Raw genomic sequence first — 9,654 nt, forward strand, 5'->3', positions numbered from 1 at the left:
ATTCAATTACCCACCCATTTTGAGTTTTTATATTTTGTTTTGTAGTTGAGAACTTAATCACCAACTTGAAACATGAGTTAAACCCTACCTTGGAGGAATAAAAGAAATGAATTGAGTGATTATGCACAACAATAAGTATTACCACACAAAGTGTGAGAAAGACACAACACACTTTCTCCCCAAAGTGCTAATTGAAGACTAAAAAGCTAAGAAGCATTTTGGCCATTATGCTACCAAACTTGTAATTACCAGATAGAAAAGCTATGGCAAAAACAAAACAAAATTTAAAAAAATTATATATATATATATAGAGAGAGAGAGAGAGCACTTATTTTGCTAAATATGTTTTTAATATAGTTTTAATGTGTGTGTGTGTGTGTGAGAGAGAGAGCGAGCACGAGAGAGAGAGAGAGAGAGAGAGAGAGAGAGAGAGAGAGAGAGAGAGAGAGAGAGAGAGAGAGAGACACACACACACACACACATAATAAAAACATATTTAACAAAATAAGTGCTCTCTCTCTCTCTTCTGTCCAATATACCCATTGGCCTATCTCATCATGGCTATCCTCTTCTCATGGGCTATGCCCATCATCTAATGCCCATCGTGGGAGTTCATAGCAACATTCTTTATGTATTTTACCATTCCCATGTAGATATCCATTACATGCTACATCACCTAATAGTTGCATTTAATCTAGGGATTATTGGTTAGTGGGTTTCTTGTTAATACTTGCATTACACTAAATTTAACCCATGGTCAATATTAACCAATGGATTCCAACATTCCTTCCCACTTCTATAGTACTTGACTTGGCATTTTCCACAAACATATATCCATAGTTGAGTTCTTAACCCTAGTGATCACATGCAATGGCATCCCATACCGAAAGATACTCGTTTTTATATGTCTTGGTGTCCTATACCACTAAGGCAAATTCTAAGGTAGAATTACTATTAATGCCTATTTTTGGCATTTGCTTTAGCAAAGCTTTATCCTTTGTGTTGGCATGTCCAAGGAGTCAATCCATGATTCTCCTTTTGAAATTCACGACAAGAAACAAACTTCACATCATGTTTGGACATTCTCATGTCAACATAATATAATAGACATTACCACACACATCCCTCCCCTAAAAAACTAGGGCCTTTGTCTTGTTGCTTAGTATCTCATACACACTAAAGGGACCAATACATATAGTTGTCTTCAATTGAAAGGTTTGAACTTAGCCAATAAATAACCAGCTTGGGATTCTTATCACATTGACCCTTGTTGGCCACTCATACACCTTTCTTCGGATTCAAACAAGCACATTCTTATCACAATCATGATCCTTCTTCCTGATATAGCATTTGCTACACTTCAAGGCATCATTATTCGTAACTATATGGCTTCATATGAAATAGACATCCTAGGTCTAATGACCCCATCGTATCACCATGTGTGATTCATATAATTGACAAGTAGCAATTTATCTTGACAAATAAGCGAGTTTAGCAATTACTTGGGCATCATCATCTAGCACTTGGTAGTACTTAGTAGTGTCTCTTGCATCCTTAGGAAGCCAATGCAATCATTCCTCGCCAATGCATAACTACCTGAATTAACCATCTCAAGCTTTTTGACTCTAATATGAGCACATCATCATCTTGTCTACTATGCAATGACTAATTCACCAATGTTTGAATGGTACAACACTCCAAGCTGCTTCTAACATTACTTCTCATATTGAGCAACACTTTATTGACTTTGTAGGCAGATATCTTGAATTCAACCCAAATGTGAAATCCTTACACCAACATCCAATGCAATTGTTGCAATGGTGGCTAGAGTTTCATAGCCACTATGGATCTAAGGGTCTAGATCCCCAATTATAGGGAGATGCTCTTAACATAATTTTCATCAACAATTTTGGAATTCTGAAATAACTCTAGAAATTGGAGAGCCTCCTTAATTTGTCTTGCCACATTTTTCTTTTAACTCCAGGGTGCCTTGTTATTGGATTTGACCCTAGTACCTGAATGATTGGAAGATAAGAAAAAACATCATAAGCATATTGCTAGAGCACATCCTTGTTCTCCACCACCAATCCATTACTTTGGCCAATTGAATAGCAAAAATCTGAACACACCATGGGTCTCTTGCCAATCTTCTTTGATTAAATGGTAGTCAGCTTAAGGGATTCAACTATATCTACTTGCCAAAAAGCAAAAACTTCACCTTCGTAATTTCCAAGTCTATTAAAAACCCACTGAAAGATACTAACCCAACACTATTAAAGAGAGACTAGAAGGCTATATGCCATTCTTCCAAGAGCCTTCTTGTCAGCGTACACGCGAGACATATGGGACATCATTCAAACTCCCCATGTTAACGAAGCCACTCTTCCTCCTTGATTCGGCACTCATACCTTCTCTCTCTTGCTATATGCAGGCAACAAACAATACACAACTATTCAATGAGCAGCATAGCTGTTAAGGAACATATATATATATATACCTTTGTAAGACTAGAATAAGTCCAATCATACAAATTTAGAATTTTTGTTGTTCTAAAGATAAAAAATCCACAAAGAAAATAAAAGAGAAAATGAAAGAGAAGAAGAAAGAGGTAAACAAAAACTTTTATGAAAAGCAAAAGGAAGACATACTTAGCAAGCAAAGCAACACTTATGTCGTCATCAGTGCCCAAGCATAAGCAGCTATACTAGTTTTCTAAAGACCCACGGAGTCTCTTGGGCAAACCCAGTGCTTACTAAAATACGTCAAATAAACAAAAGAGAATGAAAACAAGAAATAAAGAAGAAACGAAGCGGTTGACTTAAGCAAAAATAAACAAGCAAGTCAAGAAACAAAAACTTCCAAAAAACTAGAAACTCTCTCTCTCTCTCTCTCTCTCTCTTATTTAAAACATAAAAAGTTAAATGGCACTTTACACTTATGTCTCGTTTCTGCAAAGAGGCAAAAATACATTTCTAACTTAGAAAGCACAAGTATACTCAAACAAACTCTCTTTTGAAACTAAAAGAAAAACGGGCTATTCAGCTCCCCGCTTTTTGTTTTCAGCTTATGTTCAATCATTCTAAACAAACCTAAGGCCGAAACACCATAGATAAAAGACTTCATATCTAAGAATGTGCGAACTTTTTTCATTATTTTCCTTGGATTATACCTTGTGTAATAGTAAAGTGATCAAATTACTACATTGAGTGATTAAAGACTCCTTAGTTGTACAAAGGCGGGAAAATCTATGGAATTGGGAAGAAATGACTCCATATTTTGCCAAATCAGAAATGTTTGAGTCAATGTGAGGCATTTTTATAATGTGTAAACCACAGAGCCACCCTGACCTACTTTTCATGGCTCTTTGGAAGGGTTCCCTGGGAACAAGCTAGGGAATGGGCTACCAAGAACCATAAAGAAGCGGCAACCAACATATAGAGATAGAGAGAAATATCCGTCAGCACGTGGACCGCCTAGCTAATAGGGATAAAAGCTTTAGGTGAGTGCGATTCCGGGAGAATACTTTGCAAAAGGACTTCCCAAGCAAGGGAAAAGCAAAAGGCAAGGGAGAAGCAACAGCGTTAGCGCCTTAGTTCCGCTTTCCTCGCAGCCAACCGCATTTGTGATTTTACTTGTTGTAAGCTAGCCTAAGCTTATGCTGGCAGGCAGGGTATTATTGAATGGGGGGAGCCAAGCAAATAGGCCAAGGCAAAGCCCCACAAGAAATCTAATACTAAATTAAGGGAAGGACTAGCCGACCAAGTTCTCGACAGAGCCCGAAAGTCCTCGCCGAATGCATTTATTGTAGTCCAAATGCCTGTAGCTGATAGATGGGGATAAATTCACAGATTCTTCCAATCCTCGCGTACAGGTGCGCACGCGATAAGGTATTATTACTAGCCTTGGGCTTGGGAAAGGCAGAGACCGACCGCCTTCGTTCCGACCAGCCTTGGGAAAGGATAATCGACAGAGGACATCTTGCTTGCTTGCTTGGGAAATCGTATCGAAGAGATGTGATAAAGTATTTGTATCACTGTACAACGTCTCAATGAAATGCCCGGCGGTATGATTAAAGCCGATGATCGTAAGCTATGTCCTCCATCATGACCTTAAATGAAACAATCCACGAAATCGTGCGCCGTGTGGAACGTGGATCGTCGTTCTTAACCGAGGCTCAAGTTAAGCTCCGTCTTGGAACCCTGTGGTTAGGAGTAAAGCATCCCAAGGTAGCATATCTCATTGGAAGGAATACGTGGAAAAGCATTAGGCGGGAAAACCAAAGAGGGCTCAGCGGGGCGGGGGAAGCACTTCAGCGCTCCTTCGGAGCACGCTTTCTCGTCGGGCTTTCCCGCTCGCTGTAGGCGGGGTGCATAGCGCTTCTCCTTACAGGGAAAATGCTAGTTTTCAACAGCGCTGGCGGGGAAGCGCTATGCTTGGTGGGGCCCTCTCCCTTCGATCTCGCCCCCCTCCCGGGGGGCTTTGCCAGCCCAGTACTTTGAAGGCTATCGCCCCATTCCGGTTGAAGCATTCCCCCGGGATAACCTTCGGAGTGCACGAGAGCGCCGAAGCACTCTGGGTTCACGCCCAACGGCATGAAACCGGCCTCCGGCCCTTCCCCCCCCTGGTTGGGGGGAGCCTCAGGAGGGACCTCGTTAGGGGACCGGGGTTTCCTCTTGAAAGCGCTACGCGCCTTGGGGTAGAGCAGGAAGCGCGAGGCGTAGCGTCTACCTTCAAACAGAAAGAAGTGTCCGAGAGCTAGATAGTAGGTGGCTTGACGAGGATGACTAAGCTGACACGCCAAAGTTGGCACAGGGGGGTGCCCTATCGCAGGCGGTTCGTGGTAGCGTTCGTAGTAGTGCATTAGGATTCCAATGTACTGCGTCCAAGATCAGAACGGGCTTGCCGGACACTCCCGTCCCAGTTTGGAGGGAGCTAAAGCACAGCCATCTTATCCACTCAACTAGCAGGAAGTCGAAACACTAAGAGAAACCGAAAAACGCGACGGCAATAATACGGAACCACAGGACCCCCCCAGGAGAAATCCGATGTAGGGATACGAAGTCCTCTACGTAGGCGGCTAAAAAAACCTCCAGCCGAGGGAGGACAGCCTTTAGAAGCAACAGGGAACCCGAGAAAACGCAAAGCGTTTTCTTTCTCTTCGTGCCTTTTCCTGCTCGATCGAGAATCAGGTAGCTTGGTAGCACGGAAGAGAGGATTAGCATTACGACCATAGAAGATCAACCATTGACACTTCCCCTGTTGGGCCATGAATTGGAAAAACGCTCTAGCGACGGAAAAGAATATGTGGAATTCTCGGGATTATTTCCAAGCCTGAGGCTCTGATCGCTGGTTACGAAGCTATTTGAGGTCTCCCTTCTACAGGGCCGACATTTGGGAAGAGGAAAGGCAGGCCGAAGGCCCAGGGAAAGCTTAGCTGATAAATGCTTTATCCCCTCGAAGGGCAATTGCCCGGATCTGACTCAGAAACACTGGACGGAATGGACACGCAATGGATTCATAACACTGCATTATCTATTCAGGCAGGCAAATACCAATTTCACGCCGGCTCGAGGAATGGAAATTGACGAAGATGAGATAGAGGAAAAAATACTAGAGATTGGTAGTTTTCCCATCTACCAGGACGAGGTGGTTTGGAGCCATGAAGGCAGTGCCCGAACATATCTCTGAACCCACACTATCAGACCACGAAATGCCCACGGTTTCAGCAGACCCAGACCTCGGCAAAACCAACAGCATGGGAGGCTCAGAGGCTACTGCAACAGGCAGCAGCCCGGCAGGGCAGAAAACGCCGCTTCGCATTCTATTCCCGCTCCGTGTTCGAGAAGCTTTCGGAAAAGCAAGCAGAGAAAGTATTATTGGTTCTATTGTTCTTGCTTCCTCATCTGCGCTGCCAACCAAGTAGACGGCGCCCCCACACGACATTAAAATTAAAAAGGTTCAAACAACAATATCAAAGAGGGGTGATCGAAGCAGACATTTCGAGATGTGAGATGTTTCGACAGCATACCTTATGAGGTTATCTTGGACTGCGTTTCGAAAAGAGTAGCCTGTACACGATTTTCGGCAATGGTGAAATGCTCCCCTGAGACAAGGTATATAGATAGAAAGGGCAACCTTAAGAAACTGTCAAAGGTAGGCACTCCTAGTGTTTTAACCCACTTGATGAACCGGGTTAGCAAACTCCCGCGTTCCTGTCTAGGTAAAGTAGTGCGCCCTACGCAGATCCGGAGATGCATCAATTACGTTCACTCAGGGGCATAGGAGCCAGAATGAAAACTAGCAAAGAGTGAATTGGGGATAGCTGAAAACCGAAAACAAATCCCGATGTTACGTGCTAAGTATCATCAGGACTGGCACCATGGTCAACTGAGTTCTGAACGAATTAGCTTCTCGTCCAACGGGTAATGGCTTAATCTAGAGATAGAGAGCCTCATGATGGGAAACTATCACGTAAGGTTCGGAGAGAGAAATATGATTCTAAGGAAGAGCAGAAGCTTGCTTCTTGCCCCAGGAACTAGGCCTGAATAACTACGGTCCGAATCAGATGTCCACCCTACTTCAATTCACCATTCCAAACCTTATACAGAGGGGTCTTCTGTACCAGCTTCTTCTACCCATACCGCAGCTGAAGCACCTAAAGGAGAATTTGGTGCGTTCCCAGTCAGTAATGGAACCAATCGTCCTTATCGTCGTAAAATAAGAGCACCTGGCTTTGCTTATTCACAAGGACCCGATTCTATGTCCAAAAATCACATATGCCAGCAGACGTGGTCACCATCACCAGTACTCAAGATATTGTGTTTGGAGAGGTGGATAGATAGGACTACTCGAAGCACGAGTAGGAACCCAAAAAAGAAGCCAAAACATCTCAAACCTAGCCACCTTTCCTTGCTGCCGGGTGCCCTTCGAGCCTTTGGGCTTGAGTGGGGTTTTCTCTAGCCGATAGCCCGACCAAATGCCAGATTATTCCCAAGTGCCGGCGAAACTTGTATCGTCGGCACCCAACCATTATGGATGCGCGTGATCATCACATTTTGGCACTATGATGTGATGCGGCGCGAGGAATGAGTTTTCTTTAGTAGCGAGTCCGATGCGCCTCGGAGAGACAGGAAAGAGGAAGCACTCGTGATTGGAACGGTATGAATAGGTAAACACGGCGAAGTAATGATGTTCTCATCTCCCAATTCATCTAACCAAGTGAAGATACACGAATAGCGGGAGTGTACCACCTGGGAGAACTCATCTCCCCCCGACAGAGCACCCCCCGTACATTGGTTAATGACTTTATTGAAAATTTCCCAATCATTACGTAGATAACAATGAGCATCATCCCATGTGATATCTTCTAGGTTACGCATTACCGGAGCATGTTGTTCCGCCAATCCTTTGCAAAACCGCACACAAGACTGCTTTTTGGTTAGTTCGCTATCCAATATAAGCTGCGTTACGCCGCTAGAGAAGACAGGGCAGCGGCGAGGGTCGAACCTCGCCCGTTTAAAGTCCGGACGACTAGTAATTTTGGATAATTATTCATGGTCACATATTCGGGTTTTATGGGATATTCATGGCAGTTTAAGTCTATCCCGGGTGGTCCAGTGGATTATTTGATCGATGCTCTTCGTTGGTCGGATAGAAAACATTCGATACTTGGATAGAAGGCACCTTCTCGCCCTTCTTCCTCCCGTACCGGAGTATTTGGAACGGTCGAAGTGTCAACGAAGCGATCGAGTGGAGACCAGGGACCATAAGATTGAACCGTTAATCAATTAATTGAGCTCAGATCTCAAATTTGATCATTCCCGCTAACGGTAAAGCGTTGGGAACTCTACCCAATTCTTGTAGCGGAAGCAAAAGGCTAACAAGAACCCTCTGCCTAGCTTTTCTCCGCTAGTAAGTGCCTCCAACACGCAGCAAGTAGCAAAAGGCTAGGAGTTCGAGATTCCTCTTGAAAATAGAATCCCAGCAGCTCCCCCGGCGTGGGGGGAGTGTGTAATCCTAGCGGAGCTAAGATCACAGCGCGTGATGTTGCGTGGAAGCCTTTTTTCGCTTCAAGCCCAAGTTATTCCTTTTATTATTATTACTATCTCTCCCTTTTCCGGTTGGAAACATATTAGTATGAGGAAGCCCATCGTCCTCGCGGTGCTTTCACCTCTCGCCTATCAAAGTGATGTTCTTTCACTTGGTAGGAGAACTTGTCTAGAGAAGGATTTCCTGGTTAGATGCTTTCAGCGGTTTTTCCCTACCAACTTAGCTACCCGGAGCTGTTATTGGCATAACAACCGGAACACCATAGGTTGACCCAACCCAGTCCTCTCATACTAGGGTAAGCTTCTCGCAGTTCTCGACGAACCAACGGTAGATAGGAACCGAACTATCTCACGATGTTCTAAACCCAACTCACGTACCACTTTCATCGACGAACAACCGAACCCTTGGGACCTTATTCAACCCCAGGACGTGATGAGTCGACATCGAGGTGCCACACGACTCCATCAATAAGAGCTCTTGGAAGTCATCAGCCTGTTATCCCCGGCGTACCTTTGATCCGTTGAGCGAGAGCCCTTCCACACGGGACTCCCAGATCACTATGGCCGACCTTCGTCTCTGTTCGACCAGTAAGTCTTACAATCAGGCAAGCTTATACCATTACCCTCACAAGTTGTCAGAATATTAGCTTGAGCCTACCTTCGCACACCTCCGTTACTCTTTGGGAGGCATCTGCCCAAGATAAACTACCCACCTTGCAGTGTCCCGCCTCTGGCAGCAGCAATTAGGCATCCAACGACGAAAGAGTGGTATTTCAAGATTGGTGTCACCACCTCCCATCTATCCTACACATCAAATCAAGGGTGTCACTGCAAAAGTATAGTAAAGGTGCACGGGGTCTTACCGTCTAGCCGTTGGTACTCTGCATCTTCACGGAGAATTCAATTTCACTGAGTCCATGTTGGAGACAACGGGGCAATCGTTACACCATTTATGCAGGTCGCTACTTATGCGACAAGGAATTTCGCTGCCTTAGGACAGTTAGAGTTATTGCCGCCATTTACCAGGGCTTCCATTCAAAGCTTATAACACTTCTCCTTTTTACCTTCCAGCACCGGGTAGGTGTCAGACTCTATACATCGTGTTACCACTTAGCAGAGTCCTGTGTTTTTAATAAACAGTCGCTACCCCCTTGTATGTGCCGCTTTCCCAATCCGAAGAGCACCCCTTCTCCCGAAGTTACGGGGTCATTTTGCCGAGTTCTTTCAACATGGTTCTCTCAAGCGCCTTAATATGCCCTACTTGTTCACCTGTGTCAGTTTGGGGTACGGTTGGTTTTGCACTTTGAATTGTGAATCGCCCTCCCAATTCCACGAAGTTTTTTCCTTGGAGTTGAAACCCTGCGTAAAGCCGAGGTGACTTTGTAGCCCCTTGCCCAATCATCCAATTTACGAGTTTAACAAACACGCATGGTTCAGTAGTCAAAGCATCTTCGTCGCTTTCATGTACCCAACGGACGTTGCCCTTTCGGGGTTCCTTAGGGACCGATTCACTCTGCGTAGATTGACTGAACGCAGAAACCCTGGAACTGGTAGGCAATCATGTTTTTCACATGATTTCTCGTTACTCATGTCAGCATTCCCACTT

General features: G+C 44.5%; 1 pseudogene; it reads right to left on the reverse strand.

Moving 5' to 3' along the window:
* Positions 1 to 8,053: 8,053 nt before the first annotated feature.
* LOC147882014 (25S ribosomal RNA) lies at positions 8,054 to 9,289 on the reverse strand (annotated as a pseudogene).
* Between the last annotated feature and the right edge of the window lie 365 nt (positions 9,290 to 9,654).

Source organism: Dipteris shenzhenensis, chromosome 30, assembly GCF_047967505.1.
Source record: "Dipteris shenzhenensis isolate YYH24624 ecotype China chromosome 30, Dip_SZ_1.0, whole genome shotgun sequence".
In the NCBI taxonomy this organism is placed as follows: domain Eukaryota; kingdom Viridiplantae; phylum Streptophyta; class Polypodiopsida; order Gleicheniales; family Dipteridaceae; genus Dipteris; species Dipteris shenzhenensis.